Below are 16,761 nucleotides of genomic sequence, written 5' to 3' on the forward strand. Positions count from 1 at the left end.
GTCAGTAGCCGAGATCCCAGACCCTTGACGAAGCGAAGCGTAGACCAAGGGGATGACCAATGGCCAGGCTAAGGATCCCCAGGTGGGTGAGACATTTTTCTGTAGACCCCCATATAATTGTATCTTGATGATGTGGACTGACAGTTTATTTACACAACAGTATGGATCATTATGACCTGAGTGAACTGATTAGTACTGTAGATGCAATAGTCTGGAAATACAAATATTTCTCCATACACTTGTTTCTTTTACTCAAATCAAATTCCATACTTTTCCAGGTTTTCCATACTGCGTAGGAACCCGCAGGACAAATTGAGATATTTTATCATCAATCATGTCAAATCCAAGCTAGATGCAATGTCCTGAGTGCAATATATTCCTTAAGGTAGCTAAAAGTGACATCATCGGGTGACATACACCAGTATACCCAGAAGTCCAATTTTTGCAAATGATATCTCCAACATATCTCAAGGCTAGAAATAATCACCTGGACTTAGACATGATTGATCTCAATTTGTCCAACATAAATGACCTTAACACTATTTTTCAACCAGTCATTGAAGTAGATGCATGGCATGGATTGTTATTTTGCATTTGCTTTATTTAAATCTGACAACAGGAGGGGGTCCTTACTCGTTTCAAATTTTGTACTATTTTGGCTTTTTGAGTTTTTAGGTAGACCCTTCAAACTCGCTGAGTTTCATCAAAATCGGTGACATAGCATGTATCACCCCCCGCCTGGTCCTCTCATGGACAGACTCTTAAGTGTCAGTGTTTGTGCTTTTATGTTTTTTTTTACATGTGCTCAGTGATGTCTTTGTTTCCTTTTCATCTTTTTTAAACTAGCTTGAACGTTGCATTTCTGGTACATTTACATGGGCAATTTAAATGATTATGTCCCTTTTAAATAAATAATCATAAACATAATATAAACAAAAAACCTAATTCTTATGAAATCGCATCTTAGCTATCCTTTGGTGGGAGCATGCCTATGTTCCACAGCCCTGTGTTCCCAGACCCTAACCCTAACCTAGAAATGTGGGGACATAGGGTTGTGGGACCATAGATCTGACCCCCCCTTTGGGATAGTGATATTTTGTGATAGAATTGTTTGCACTAAAGGTAACAGTTTTAGCTTATTGTATGGATTGATTTTTTTTTATTATATTATTAAAGTTCAATTAATATTTATAAAATGATAAATTAACTGTTGGCTATTTTATTCTCCCCTTGTAATGTTTTGTCTACCACCACCTAATCAGTCTCATCACAAAGAATGATCTGTCATCCATGTTTGTTATCCTAATCACTATGAAGATTATGATTATGATTATTACCATCATAATTATATCCTGTGCTATTATTATCTACATACACACAGATCAAAACATCTCTTCTGGATTTGATCAACTGCAACTGCATTCATATACATTCGGCAGGTTATTATGACCGCCGCGCAGCGAAGCGGCGGTCATATAGGTTTAGTCAGATTTTTTTTTTTTTTTCTTATTCGCATGCCCAAATTTCCATCAATGAGTCCCGGGACACTGAAAGACCGGGGTACACGAAACTTGGTGGGCATGTAACCCCACATGGATAGCATGGAACCATCTGTAACCCCCCCGCTTGACTGGACCCCCCGAAAGGAGGGTAGGGTAGACACAGTTTTCTGTGAATATCTCGAAAACCGTGGGGTTTAGGAGGACCATTTTTTTTGTATGTTGATCTCAAGGGGCCATGTCAACCCATTCCATAACCACTCATTTCATGTATAAAAGCCACCTAGTTAAACACAAAAAGGAAAAAATGAGGTGTTGTAATTGAAGGTATCTGTGACCTAACATAGTCAAAACTGCACGAAATTGGAAGTGTATGATCATTATGACACCCTCTGTATGCACGCCAAGTTTTGTGGAATTCCGTTCATGGGGGGCCACACAATAAATTAATTTATGTTACTATACACCAACTGGCCTGTAGGTGGCCGGAGACAGTTTTTTCTGTGAATATCTCGAGAACCGTGGGGCCTAGGAGGTCCATCTTTTTTATGTATGTTGGTCTTAAGGGGGCATGTCAACCCATCCCATTACCACTTATTTCATGTATAGCGCCACCTAGTTAAAAATTAAAAAGCAAAAAATTTGGTGTTTTCATCACAATATCTCTGGCTGACAAGGTCAAAACTGCACAAAATTAAAAGTGTAGGATCATTATGACACCCTCCGAATGCATGCCAAGTTTTGAGTACTTTCGTTCATGGGGGGCCTTACAATAAAATAATTTATGTGTACATTTAGTGACATACACCAACAAGGATTCCCGAGACACTGAAAGACCGGGGTACACGAAACTTGGTGGGCATGTACCCCCACATGGATAGCATGGAACCGTCATTTTTCGTTTTGATCTGTAGCTCCCCCGCTGGACTGGACCCCCCGAAAGGAGGGTAGGGCAGACACAATTCTCTGTGAATATCTTGAGAACTGTAGGGCCTAGGATGACCATTTTTTTTCCGTTATGTTTTGCCTCCAGGGGTCATGTTAACCCATTTCATGTGCACACATGTGCACAAACAGATACACACACACACACACACACACACACATACATTCACAGTAATCATACGTATGACACATACTCACACAGTAGACATATGTACGCTTGCATGCACAGGCACATACGCAGGCACAAACACAAGCACACACGCACACACACACACACACACACACACACACACACACTCACTCACACACACACACACACACACACACACACATAACATAAACATAACACAAACAATCAAGAATTTCTCAGAATTATAAACAGGCAAGATGGAGGTGGGGTTGTATAAAATGAATTTTACATGTGTAATCTATGAACTAATCATGTTTTGGTACTTGTTGTCTAGCAGATACCAGTGAGAATTGAGTGTGGATAATGCAATTTAGTGAGACAGTTAGAATCATATAGGCCTTTCAGCGTGATTTCTTTTTGTGGAAAAAATGTGCTGGACTGGGCGGCGGTCATATTTTGTACCGCTCTGCGGTACATCTAGTTGCTGTAGTTATAATGGGGCCACTTACCGGTATGTCAAATAAGTAGTAGGCCCAGCATACGCCTACTAATTGTTGAACCCTAAAGATGGCAAAACAGGCTGAATGTTAAGTCTTGCCTTGTAGACAGTAAAATATTAAATCACTTTTATGTGGTAAAAAGAATTGCTTAAATATAGCATATTACACTAAAATCGAAACACATTAGCAGCCTGAAGTCTCTGTCATTTGGCGCGCTCTTGGCATACGTTGAGGTTATATTGATTGAAAAAAGAAAAGAAAAAAGAAATACATTCATCCTCGTTCTGTCCAGTTGTAAGACTGGTGGTTAGTAGACATACCTCTGGTACTGGTCCTAACGGATGGTACTCGGATAAAGCACAGAGTAGGCCTAAACTCGAAGAGGAACGCATTTGGTGGACTGTGATAAAAAATTCCGTGCAACCCTGTCCAAGAAAATTGCCTGTTCTACATTAGCCTACGTGGACCTGTTCTGAAGAGGAGGTAGGTAGGCCTACACTAGCCTACTATTTCCATCATTCTTGAGGTCGGCAACTGGTTTGTCAACGTCAAATTTTAACATTGCCAAAAGAAAGAGTTTTTGAAAATGTTTTAAAGTTGTTGAATTTAAGTTGGGTAGGCTGTTCATGTCAGCTAGCAGGCAGGTAGGCTAAGTTAACCTTATTATTATTATTCATTTTGACGTGCTTTTATATATGCGCAGGCCTACGTTAGATAATTATATATAGGGCCTATAGCCTTAAAGTTTGGCTAATTTTATAATGTAGCCTAGGCTACTTTCATATGTCGACTGAGAGAAAGGCCTACGCCTACTGCTCTCACTATGAATCACTAACGTTAAAGGGAAAGCAGCGTCATTGGACCAGTTTAGGACTTTCATCATACACCTCTAGGCTGGTATTTACAGGTATTTTTGATACGCCACATCAATCTAGTCAATTCAAGCAGGCTCGATCTTTCAGGCTTATAGCCTAAGCATAGTCGGTAGAGGGATTGGGCGAGCGAGGATGTTTCCCGCGCCCATGGTGGGGTCATGACCATTTATGTGCCATCATTCAGGCAAGATAACAAGTAGGCTAAAGTAATTCCGCCTCTTTGTGCTAGTGTTACTTAAACGTAAGCCACTGTCTCATGGGGTGATGAAATGTTATGAGTGTTATGATCAAAACGAACACTTCTAAGGAAAGCCTTCATAAGCTGTCTCTTTTGCTACCTGCTCGGTTCTTCGTCCCCATTTTCTGGCGGCCATGTGTGGTGACTGGTGAGTGCCATGTCGCATCATCAGTGATGGTAGGCATAGTAGTGAAATGAGTCAGTAGCATACCCTGAAGTGTTTTGAGGTGTTATTGATTGATGGGCAAATTGCAAAGTCTTTAGTTTAACCAAAGCTTACATTAGTAACTAGACAAAATCAATGTGCTAATTTTACTTAACCGCAAACACTCATGACTCAGCTTAGTGCTTCCACATGCCATACTTCAATTAACACATCGGTTAGACTGTTATATCGAAACAACCAGTTGCATTTTAATGTGGGAAATAGCTAAGCAGCAACAGTGTGCAGCTATAATGCAGCTTTTTCAGTGTGATCTATTCCAAATGGCCACTGGATGTCACACTTGTGCCGTTTAAAGAACACGTTAATGTCTTGTAGATGAAGCATTTGTCATGCAGTTATTTAGGCTTCTTCAGGCAGGGATTCGTCATAACCCATTCTTACATCCGTAGCTGGAAAGTTACCTAGTCATGCTCTACCACACAGGAGGTATATAGTTTCTCATTCACAACAGTCTACTTTTAACATTTATTGCGCAAAGAGGAGCTAGTGAAGGTGTGTCTTGTCAGTGTCTCTGTGTTGCTGCTGGGACTGGTGAGACAGCATAGGAAGTCATTACTTCTGCATGTCTGTGCGATGCATTGTGGTTTGCTTAATGTCTGGCAGCCACTCTGAAGAGGTACCTGAGGTTTTGTTGTATTCCACCAAGGAAGGCGAGATGCTTTAGCAGCGTGAGGAATACAGTACATTAAACCTGTTGAGGAGTGAATTATTTTCCTGGTTCCTTCTAGAATTCTACGCAAACAATCTATAGTTTCAGTGTTCCTTATATAGTCTATGGGGAAAATCTCTGAGGGTAATTGTAACATCATAATGTGGAACTCTCGGTTCGCAAACATTCTAATCACATATTTGTGACCGTACTCCTCAACAGGTTAATTCCTGTCTTTCTTTTCATGCCAGATGGAAGAGTGCCATTTTAGTGGGTAGTTTGTTTCTAGGAAACTTTCTATGTTGAGCAAAGCAAAACATCCTGTTATTTGGGCCACAAATTAATGTGTCATCTGTACTTTAGATTATTGGTTTAGGAATGGTTAATTGCATGATGAGAGACCAAACAACAACAATTTCAACAGTGCATGGTTTGTTAGCATTCCAGAGTCAAAGTAAACTAGACTTGAACTTGAATATGAGCCCAATTGGGGGCAACACAGTAGTGAAAAGAGTGGATTGTCCTAAGTGAAGCCTCTTATTTTCAAATGAAAGTGAGTGAAAGACTTGGTCCGACTTTTGAAACCGTGCAATTGGGAAACCATTAAATAACCTCTCTGACCTGTTAGATGAGGAACATTTCTCCATGAGGAGTAGACCTCTGGAGTTGTAAGATAATTATCATATTCAAACCAGCCTTCAGTCAAGAATATGATATGAAAATTATGGTCAGTATAATGTTTCACTCACTAGTGGCCCTTTTAGGGGTTAATGATCTAATTAATTTAACTCTGATGTAGAAAATCTACATATTCAATAAGTCTGTCAGTAGTTGAAAAGGTCAGAGTCTTAAATTATTATGAATGGATTAAAGAGTAGCCTAAGAGAGAACTATCAAGGAGAGTTTGGAAAACCAAACCTTTTTAAGGCTTAATATGAGTTGTTTTTTTTAGTAATGACACTTCATAATCTGCTGTTTGCAAGACTGTGGGGCAGATAACCTACAGGGTACTTGGAGGGACGGGGAGCCTCAAGCTACAGCCTGCAAATAAAACAAATCAAAGTACTCAAACCTCATTGTAAATGTCATTGATAGAAAAAAGATAAAGTATAACGTAAAATTCTTTATTTAGAATGTTTGTTTCATTGTTTTGTTAATGTAGGAAATAGAAAGTGGTCTAATTATTTGAGAATATTGAATATTGATGGTTAGAACCTTCAGCTCTTCAGATAAGCTTGGCAAACTGTACTCTGTTAGTGGTAGTGATAGGTACTGTAGGTACTAGGTAGGTAGAGAGAGGGTACAGAGTGGAAACCGATGTCCCAGTGGACAGAGACAGCGCTCCGGTAGATGCAACGGAACTATTTCTCTCTGGTGGATGTGGGGGGAAGTGCGGTTTTAGTTTAAACATTATTTGTAAAAGAGAGAAAAACTATTTCACAATTATTTGTGTAAGAGATTGAGTAAAATAACTGTTGTAGCCTACTACCTGGCATTTTTGAAAATGTAATATGCACATGTGTATTATTTGTAATGTGTAAAAATATTTTGGCAAAAGGGGAAATGGTGTAATTAAGTGGTATCGGTGAATTTTTAGGAGTATGAGTATATGAGCTCAGTATCAGCCCGATTCCCGATGCCGATGTCAGTATTGGGGCATCCCTAGTCTGTGGCTCCAGCCGGTGTGGTGTGCGCAGCACGGACAAAACTTGACAGTCCTCTGTCAACTTCGGTTCGGTTTTAACATGTTGAATTGGCGTCAGAGTGTGGGAGCACAGTGTAAGCACATTCCTTCCTAAAAGGAGATATAATCCAGGTAGTTTGCTCTTTGATGACTGGATCTAATAACACATTTTTAAAGTTTTTCTCCATCTCCTTGCTTTTTCCCACAACCAAAAGACCCAAAACATTTGCAATTTATTATCAAACATTTTTTGATAAGAAGTAGGTCTTTGTTAGCAAGAGCAGTGTAGAAATACCATAAAATTTCAAATAGAGTCCCAAATAGACGCCTATCTCTTTTACACACCTAGTGTGGCTACCAGTGTTGAGCGGTCACCCGCAGTTATGAGTCATAAAAAAATATTTGAATGATATTCGGGTCATTTGCGGGTGGGTCAGTTAAAATGATTATTATTATTTTTTTTTTTTAATACTTAAAAATCACAAGATGGCTAATATCAACATTTAACTACAATTATAATAATTGCTTTACAAAGATATCATTGGATAAAGACTTCAACCATGCAGCATGAATTTGCCACATAGGCTACCTGTGTGAGGATGAAGATGGAGACTGTAGAGAAACTGTATGGGAAGAAGAGAGGTTCATATTGAAGATGGCTGTAGCCTAGTCCTGGTTATGTTTTACTGTATGGGAAGAAGAGAGGTTCTTATTGAAGATGGCTGTAGCCTAGTCCTGGTTATGTTCTACTGTATGGGAAGAAGAGAGGTTCTTATTGAAGATGGCTGTAGCCTAGTCCTGGTTATGTTCTACTGCAGGGCACTAACATTCTTTTCCAGGAGCACTTGTGCGCCCAAGTTAAAAAAATTAGGAGCACAGACAAAAATTTGGGCGCACAGTCAGTTCTGTACTTCTGTACTTAACTTACACATAATGAAACAGTTAAACATGCCAGTGCACTAATTGCGAATGTTAAGAATGACTGACAACATTTAGGCTACAGGAAACAGGATTTTAAAGATCAGTGCCTACTTTATTTTCAGTCTATTCTATTTTACTACATTTTGTTAATGTAAAATAATATAATACATAGCCATATTTGCATTTAGCCTGTATATCAAGTATCCTGCCAAATATAGGCTAATTAATTTATTTGTGAATCCATCTGTAGCTAATCCAAATATGTCCATGGTGACCTATCTGACTGCATACTGCCTAATACTACTACTAAAACAGTCCACAAAACCCAACATAGGATATTTTTTATACTTTTAGTTTTTATTTGAAATATCTTCATTGATGGGGGCAGAAGGCGTTAGGCCTACTTTCGTTTTGCACTTTCGCTTGTATTCGGTGTAAACAAACAAGCATGCGTGGAAGCCTGGAGTTGTCAGTAGCGTTCTACCTTTAACTAATTTCTTCAATCTTTGCATCTTGGCTGGCTAGTCTAACTTTTTCTGCGCGCTCTTGGATTTGATAGAGGCGACTACTAGCGAGTCACAACGCAAAACTGCTAACGTTGATGGGAGGTGTAGTTTTTATGCTGCATTCGCTACGTGATTCTATGGTTTGCACCAGTAATGTTTCTCGATGTTGCGGTGTATTTTGTAGACAAACATTGACATGGTTAGAAGTCATTCGCACCAGTGAGCCTAAATATTTTTTTGCACTCGCACGTCATCATTTTTACTCGCATGTGCGAGTGAAATGGGCGCACTGTAGAGCCCTGTTCTACTGTATGCACATTTTGCAAAGTAACTTCAAGTGCAATTACCAGACATCATTGCTTTATATTATTTGCACTGACCTGGAATAGCTTTTTTAGGCTAGGTACAAGACCTAATGACAAGTCGCTCAGTAAAATAATGCTGATACTTTGTCACCATAGCCTACCGGTATTTTATGATGTGTAGCCCACATTAAACTTTTTTACATCCAGTGTTCGTGAGCATTTGATAAGGTATGTCATGGGTAAAGGGCGCCTGCAGGAATACATGTAATGGTAGGCTACACAGATTACACACAGCCATCTATGCATAGACTATGGTAGGTTTGCGCAGTGGTATGCGCATAAAAGTTAACAGCACGGCAACTAACACGGATAGGCTATGCAGTGCCTATTCAAAACAATGTAAGAAATGTTGTGCAATAAAGCGATACTTCGAATAGCCCAGGCTACTTTGGACTATCTTTAGACTTTGAATAAACTGACAATTCCGACTACAAGGTCCCAAATTGAAACGAGCGATAATGGTGCTGAATTTAAGAACGTTTCAGAATGCCACAAATGCAACAAGTGACAACAAGTGTCAGACAGAGCGTGATGTCACTTATAGGCTACCAGAGACTGTTTTTGAGTCACATCGTTGCAAATTTGATATGATGATTCATCATTCCACAAAATGGTTTGTCTTTTATATCAACCAGTGGTCCGCGGCCCACTTGTGGTCCGTGACCATGGATTCAGTAAAGTAGTTTCAATGTGGGAATCAGTATTTTTATTCAGTGGTTGTCCTGGGGTTGCATAATTAGTCAGAATGGTGGTCCCTGGTTCACAATCAGTTAAAAACCCCTGTTCTATATAATCAAGTTATTCAGTTATTATTATAAGTCAAAGCTTTAGGCTTATGTCATTATGATCAGCTACAGCCAATGAGTGGCAGACAGAGCGTGATGTCACTTATAGGCTAGCAAAGATTGTTTTCGAGTCACATCATTACAAATTTCATATGATGATGCACCATTCCACACAATGTTTTGTCTTCTCGATCATCAAGTTATTCAATAGGCTAAACATATAGCCTTAACTCAAAACAGCTGTTAAGCTTATGTCATTTTGAAATGTCACATGCAGCCATGCTTAAATTCTGCTCACTACACATTAATTATAATGTATTATAATATAATATTCAGTATTCATTATTGAATGCTTGGCTGGAATGATGTTTTTCCCTATCATCCTATTTTTAAAGCAGGTCTACCTGTGAGCATGTAATTCTACGGGACTAGCGTGTTTGAACAGGCACTGCACTAGTGACATTAAAGACAAGTGTAATAGTTTAAAAATCAATATGAAGTATTCAAATTACTAAATATGTTTAGCTATTAGTTATGCAGATTATGAAATACTATATATTATTAACAAAATATATAAAGTTTATGAATTCCAAAATATTAAATAGAAACATATGCCAAGCCATCATTTTCCAGGTCTGTGTGTGTGTGTGGAGGGTCGAGGATAGTCTAGGATCGCCACTGATGTGACTGATCACACAATATTCAAAACTGCAATCAATGTGGTGCGGGCCCCCAAATCGAATCACTATATGTAATTTCCGGTCCATGCTCTGACAACAGCTCAGACACGAAATAGACCTCTGAAATTCGCATACAAAAAAGAACCAAAGCTGCCATCTTTGCCCATATAAGGAGATCCGGGTGTTAATTGAAGCTAACTTTCTATGGCAAGTTGCATTGTAAGTTAGCTCTGGGGTGCAAAAATCTTTGCTGTCTTAACGTACCAAAGATCACAGGTCCCACTCGAAGGGGAGGACAAAAGTGTGTTAAGCAAAACGTCTGCATTTCAGACTTCTTCATGCATTTTTTTTGCAGGCGAACTTGAGAGGTCTATGTATATGGAGAGCATTAAAAAGGTGACCTTAAAATTGTGGCGTTAAAGGCACACTATGCAAGCTTTTCACCGTTTAAGCCAATTTGATGGTAAACAAACTTGTAATAGGTGAATCGTTTACCTACAGTAGCTTAGCTACAGCATAGACATAGCGAGTCCCTACTGAGAAAACCAGCCATGCAACTTCCAAGAGTGGCGCCCGGCCAAAACTAGCGAGAATCTGAATCATTACCTTGTCAGTAGATCTTTGGGGATAGTTTTTGCCTGTTGTTAATCCTTCACCTTCACAACCAAAGCAATTGCATTGTGTACAGGGGGGATACGTTCGCTATTTACAATAGCAGAGTAACATATAAATACAGCACGATTCTAGAGGGAGTTCTAAACTCGCCAAAAATGCCTAAACCTGCATAGGATACCTTTAAAGGCGGCACGATGAAAAATGTAGGTGCACCTAAACAAAAAAAGTTAGGCGCACCAGTGTAACCAATGCAAAAAGTCTGGAGCCCTGTGAATAGCAGTTATCTTACTTACTTCTTAAATTATGTTATTCAATGAACAATAATAAACACTACAATATTGTATACAAATATTTAATGTTACACTGATGGTGAAAAACTACTTTCGTTCAGATGTTCACTCTCCACTCCATTTAACATTTGAAGTATACAAATCTAAGAAATGATCAGTTGCCATGAAACATTGTTTTTCTTTCAATGGATGTAGATTAAACAAAAGTAACCATAAATAATTTCAAGAAGGTTTCATTTTTAGGCCTCGTGAAACAAAGCGCCTGATTGTGAAACTACCCATACTTAATCATTTTTGGTTTAATTTCTCCCATTTCTTTTCCATCCCCTGTTATTTTTCAAAATTATTATGATAATACAAGGACTGAATCACAGCTGTCTGGCAAGAGGTGTAATTCATCATTGCACTGAAGTTAAAATATAGGATGTTGGGGCATGGCCAACAAGCATCTGTAGTCTAATTAGATCACAACTTCTGCTTCTTGAGGGTTCCAGTTCTGACATGCAGACTCTAGCATACTGTAGTCTTAACATAGCAATAGTCTCTCTAAGAGGTGGCTGTTGTCTTGCCGTTCAATCTGTGACCGGCTAAAGCGATTCACCGTTTGTGTCACTTCAGGCCAATAGATTTGGCAAGTCTGTCCATGCTGGAATTGGCCTCTTGGCTACTTCACTGCCAATTGTTTCTCTAATGTGGTTTCATGGTTCAATATTGTAGGACAGCCTGATGCACACTATGCCTGCATAAAAATAAGAACAGCTGATGACAACAATCTAACTTCCATGTTACGGGCGATTTGATGTGCAAAGGCATCATAAGGTAAGTGGACTTTTTGCATCTCAAACCATGCAGTTGGTGTTAAATGCAAGAAATATAAATCTAGGCAAATAAATCAGTCAAATTGCGGGCAGGTTTTGCATAGCCTGATGCACACTAAACACCTGCAGAAAAATAACAACAGCTGATCATAACAATTTAACTTTCATGTTACGGGCAATTTGATGAGTGGAGGCAATGGTTTGCATTTTCAAACCATGCAGTTGGTGATAAATGCAAGGTAGGTAAATCTAGGTGAATGAATCATCTAATTGCAGGCAGTTTTTTTCTAAATTTAAAACCATTTATTGTTTTTGTGGAATAAAGATAGGCCTAATACACTGTGATAGAGCCCTGGAAGAATGGTGTCTGTAGTGCTTTTACCTCAATTGACCCACGGATGCACCTTCCAATGTGAAACCTTATCTTCCAGTGTGATGTACTGTCTTATTGGCATACCTGCTGCACTCTGGGCTCTACATTTGGCCACAAAGTAATTTTTAAGTGCATCTTCAATCTGTTTTATGGGAATAATCTATGCTCACAAATCATTAAATCAAGTATGCCTACAATTGATAGCACTGTAATACCAAGAGTTGGATAAAATCAATTCTGGAATTCACAATTACGGCTCAAACTGTCTCAAAAGTCATCTCGGAAGACCCCAGATCCATTCCTCCAGATTTAAAAAAAGGTTAAAAAAAACAGATAGGTTTGTGAGGGAAAACATTTGTGTTGCAGGAGGCTAGAGATGTCTTCTCTTAATATTCAGAGCATTACCCCATGCGAACCACTATCTTCTTGAAAGGTAATTAGGTAATAACATTTGTTTCTGTCAGTCTAGAGATTGCTGGAGTAAACCTTGAGATTCAATCCATTAAATCAAATTTACACCAGAAAAAAAAGAGACATGTATATAGCACTATGCATCCATACATGCATGTTCAGTGTTCACATTTCCATTACTTGTTTCTTTTGTTGGGTAAATTTGCATACTGCTGCTGTAAGCATGTAGTATTTAATTTAACTTCACTAGTTCACCGTCAGTATGATTGCTATGCTTGAGTGTAAGTTAAGCGCATGTTTGGCAAAGTAGCAGGCCATGGTCCTGGAATGCCTGAAGCGGAGATCACGATAGAGCGATGGCCGCTTGCACCCCAAAAGAGCATCTGATAGGCATCTGAGGACCCACGGCTCTGTATTTGATTTTCTGCTCTGGGGGTCATTTCTAGAAAGCATCTTTTGCTAACTTGCGTCGCAACCTTGGTAGTTCGCTCTATCGTTCTTGGATTTGGTGTTTCTAGAAAGGGTAGTTCGAACTCTCAATCGCAAACAAGGACGCAAAGTTTGGTCGTTTGAACTACTGCCCAGAGGCAGTCGCACTTGTGTCATTCCTTGGAAGTTCCTGTTGGTGTCCGGAGCGCCTAACCAAAAATCACAACCGCCTAACCAAAATTTGCGAAGTGGATGTTTATCTCGTGACTCAATGATTGATCTATCCTGTAGCTTAATTTTGATTAAGACACTGACTCCCCTACTGGGCTCATTCTTGCTATTTATGTTAATTCAAGTATTGCCTTGCTTTTAGTATTATAATCTTCACAGACCCTGCATCAGCAGTGACAAATGGTGTAGTGGTTAAAGCAGATGACTTATTATCCCAACGTTGTAGGTTCGATTTTCTGATGTGAGATTGTCCTCTTGCTTCTCGCTACCTGCAGGTGAACTAGTGTGACACGTAGATTCAATTGTTTTTGACTGAAGTATTGTACCTATGGTCTCTCCATGTAGAGTAACTATATACATAAATATGTATGGTCAAAACCTATTGTTGTGTCTCGTAGGCCTACTCATACTCAGAGATGAAAAGAAGAGATAGGATGCGAACTCCGGCCGAGCACGCAGTGCACCGACGCGCTGCCGTTAAGCCACGAGACAGTTGATAAACTATGGGATACCCAGACATTTGTCCAGGCTATATATTTTTTCCAACAGAAATTTAACACAAATAATGACTCATATTGGTCTGCTTAAGTTAACTGTTTTATATGCTTGCAATAGGTTTAGGCTGATGGCAATGTCAATGCCAGCATTAATCACTCGGTTTAGATTAGAAAAATGTCGACATAGGCCGTGACAGAACATTTATAGGGGGTGGGGTATTACACGTTTCCACTGTTTCCACCAATGATATGTATCGCTGCATCATCAACAACGTTGTTGGAACTACGATGTTCGAACGTCGGAGGTAGCGAATTGCGACACAGGTACGATGCTTTCTAGAAACAGGTGTAACAGTGTCGTTGTTTGGTTGCAAGTTGCGTCGTACCATGGTGGTTGAGCAATGTCGTTGCTAACTTTTCTAGAAACGACCCCCTGATAGGCTGTTGCACAGAGCTGTAGTAGCAGTTCCTATCCTGAATGAGTGAATACACAGAGTAGCGATCTGCGGGAAACCATATTTGACTAGGATAGATTTAAAAGAGTCTGGAACTGGTGACGAGTGATGGGTACCCCTTCGTCTGAAATAAAGAGCGGGCTAGTAGGCAATGCTAGAGCTGACCGATATGAGATCATGTGAGTGTGATGGGTATTGGAAAGGCTGAAGATCTGAGGCAGAATTGAATATGAATACGGGGTGTTCTTTTTGGAAATGATAGGTTTCCTCTGTTTGGTAGTAAAACGTCCTGGTCTAACTGCTCGAGATCTGCATGCATGGATGGAGATCGGGAATTGAATGATACGAGGGGCATGTCTCAGCAGCCCAAAGCAGGCCAGTAAAAACATGACAGAGAGGATGAAATCAGAGTGCTGTGACATAAAACCTTTGCGAAGTATAGCGGGGCAGGCTGCAGGTACGCGGGTGTGGTATCTTCATTGCGCTGGCTTGGCGCAGCAGCGTTCGTGTATGCACAAACCGTGGGAACGATGGGTGTTGGGGCTCGGTGGATGGTGGGCTGGGTGTTTTTTGATCGTAACATCATTTAAACCAATGAGAATGACATCTGTCATTCCCTTTAACAGCAAGCAGCGCAACTTCAAACACACATCGGTATTTTGATAGTCAGCGGCACATTTGAAGGAATCTGCTTGCACGCGGGACCGTATGGAACAGTTATTCCACTAAACCATGCTTTACTATAAACCTAGTAGACCAGGTTGAAATCACAAAAATTTGCCTAAATAAAAATCCTCAGGCATTTTTGAGTAAAAACAAATACACTATTCTAGACTCAGTACACAGTAAACTTGGCCTAAAATTACCTTATGAATAGGGGTGTCACGATTCTCCAAATCCTCGATTCGATTTAATTTTCGATTTTAAAGTCACGATTCGATTTTTTCGATATTACTTTTTTAAAATATTACTATTTATGCATTCCTTATATGGATAATTCCATATGATTCCATCCAAGTGTTAATTCCACACCGGTGATGGTGACAAGATTCTCCAATATGATCAATATGAACAACACAGAGCAGTGTTCTTATTCAGTTCAGCGATTGTTACATTCTCTATCACTTGTCTTGCATTTGCATTCAGCACAGCAACGCAGACAAGCCTTTTTACATTTACATCGTGCACTCATACATCTTGGGACACAGCTGCAGCTGAATAATTCCAAACAGTAGTCTGGGACTGGAGGAAGTGACATCAAGATGGGCAGCAGTGTAGAATCTTCCAGCCTCCACCCCATTGTCTCTGGCAGAGGAAGGACAGAATACCGCTTTTTTGCTTGGCACCACAAAGCAGTTTGGTAATGTGTTCGATGGATGTGAAATGACAGTGCATCACTGGTTGGCGGTAGACTTTCTAGAGCTCGGGACTGTACAAACAGGAGTTCCCTTGCCTTGTTCACGCTGGTTACATTGGGTGTGCGATATTAGCCAAGTACGTAGGCAGGCCACACAATCACTATTCACTTCCTACATTAATTGAAGTTCATTGTTAACTCCAGAACGAATAAATATGGTTGAAGTCTATGAAGTTTATTAAGTCACAATAAAGAGAGAACTGAAATGTCAGGATGTAGTCAGTAGACTATATCAGAATGTCCTAAAAACCATATAAAGTAAGAAATATGAAATTTTACAGACAAACTACCTATAATGAAATATAACAATTTATGCATGCATTAAGTGTGTAGGAGTCCAGTCTGAATGCTAGCCTACACCTTTATATTAATTGACCTAAGTCTCACTTTAAGAGATGAGAGAGATGAGAGAGATGAGATGTGAAGCCATGTAACATCATAAACACTAAGGGTGATGACTTTGTATCCAAGATTGTATTTTATTGGTGGGCTAATTATGATAAATTAAACTTTATTTCAGTTTACATCGCAAACACGGTTTCCCCTGATTGGTTAATATTTTTATAGCCTAACATTAACTAGCTGACAAGATTGTCACTAGCTTTCAGTGGCTTAGATGCCAAAGAATGCATGAGATAACAACCAGTTATCTTATCTACCTGACTTTATATCCTGAACTTTATTCATTCTACCTAATGGGGAAAAGAAAGAGGTGACTTCCAAATTCGTGTCTGAAGTAACCTAATAATTTCAACACTGTACCTCAGTGACATGAATCTACTGCGCACTAAATTAACCTCAATTGCATGGTTTCTGGGGCTCATTCACATTTGGCTTGTAGTCGAGGCCGTTTTCTGGCATAATCAGTAGGAGGGATGTTGTTGATGATTCAGAAATCGGTGTATATCCATGTAAGAAAAACATTCATTATCTAAACTCGTTTACTTGTTTGACTAATCTTTGGTGACTCCTGCTGACTGCCGCAAGACAATTGGTCACTGATACCATGCAGTGCGATATGGATAAACTGTATTGTGCAGGCCAGGTTCAACAATATGGAACTGTAGACAATTGTAAAATGGCATAAGCTTAATTTAAAATTGTTTAATAACGGTATGCTATTTAAAGGTGGATAAACAGAAGCGGATAAACACAATTTCATTTAATTTAAACACTCCACCCCCGTGCTGGGCCCCCTGAAACCCCAAAAATGCAGTTTTTC

Source organism: Alosa alosa, chromosome 1 (assembly GCF_017589495.1).
Source record: "Alosa alosa isolate M-15738 ecotype Scorff River chromosome 1, AALO_Geno_1.1, whole genome shotgun sequence".
NCBI lineage: Eukaryota > Metazoa > Chordata > Actinopteri > Clupeiformes > Clupeidae > Alosa > Alosa alosa.